The sequence below is a fragment of the Lytechinus pictus genome, chromosome 7 (assembly GCF_037042905.1).
Source record: "Lytechinus pictus isolate F3 Inbred chromosome 7, Lp3.0, whole genome shotgun sequence".
NCBI lineage: Eukaryota > Metazoa > Echinodermata > Echinoidea > Temnopleuroida > Toxopneustidae > Lytechinus > Lytechinus pictus.
In genome coordinates this window covers 36617250-36618120 of record NC_087251.1, presented here as the reverse complement: position 1 = coordinate 36618120, position 871 = coordinate 36617250, and the positions used below count along the sequence as shown (strand labels likewise).

At 30.1% G+C, this 871-nt stretch overlaps 1 non-coding gene across 1 annotated transcript; it reads right to left on the bottom strand.

Moving 5' to 3' along the window:
* Positions 1-798: 798 nt before the first annotated feature.
* TRNAT-UGU (transfer RNA threonine (anticodon UGU)) lies at positions 799-871 on the bottom strand. The gene has a single exon. It is a non-coding gene; the product is annotated as a tRNA-Thr (tRNA).

The following is an 871-nucleotide window of genomic DNA, read 5'->3' as shown; positions in this document are numbered from 1 at the left end:
TTAATAGTAAACGGGCCTATTTGTAAATAAGAGATTAACGGGATATCTCAAGTGAAAATGAGAAAGACATTTCATGATTTATATTTGTTTGATTTTATACAGTTAATGATTTTGCGTATAGTTTGTGTATAACAAAAATCAATATACATTATTGGCTGCTGAAAGAATGAAATGACAATGTTTACAACATTTCACCTCCATGAAAATATATATATATAAAGAATTCATTCATAGGTTGTAAACTAGCATGCTATTCAATTAAGAATGGATAACATAAGCATAAAACGTACATATAACTTCATTAATTTCTCAAAAGTAATTTTGAAGAGGGGTTCTTAAAAGACATGTTCGATTTAATTCGATGTTATTGGCAATAATTAGATGAATGAAAATATGAATAGATAGAATTCATGAATAGATAAAATCATCAAGATAAGAAAATTTAAATTGCAACAAAATTTGATTCATGATCAATAATACTATTTATCATGATTTTTAGCCTGGAATCATGAATATTAATTTCAATTTATTAAGTGTATGCAATATTGATATGGTATTGCATTTTTATAAATCGATTTGTTTTGCATTTGAATTGTGCTAAATGTTGAACCTGTCTTTGTGGGGAGGGGGGGGGAGTTGGCAGCAAATTAACAGAGTAAAAATTTTCTAAAAATGAAATCTCTCGAAACGTGAATTAGTGCCTTATTTTCAGTGAATTCTTCAAACACATTCCCTGGTACGATAGTTCTTCATGAATCTATTTCATTATTATAAGAAAAAAAAGAGAAACGACGCCCCAGCCACCTGAGAGATTTGAACTCTCGACCCCTGGTTTACAAGACCAGTGCTCTAACCGCTGAGCTAAGGTGGC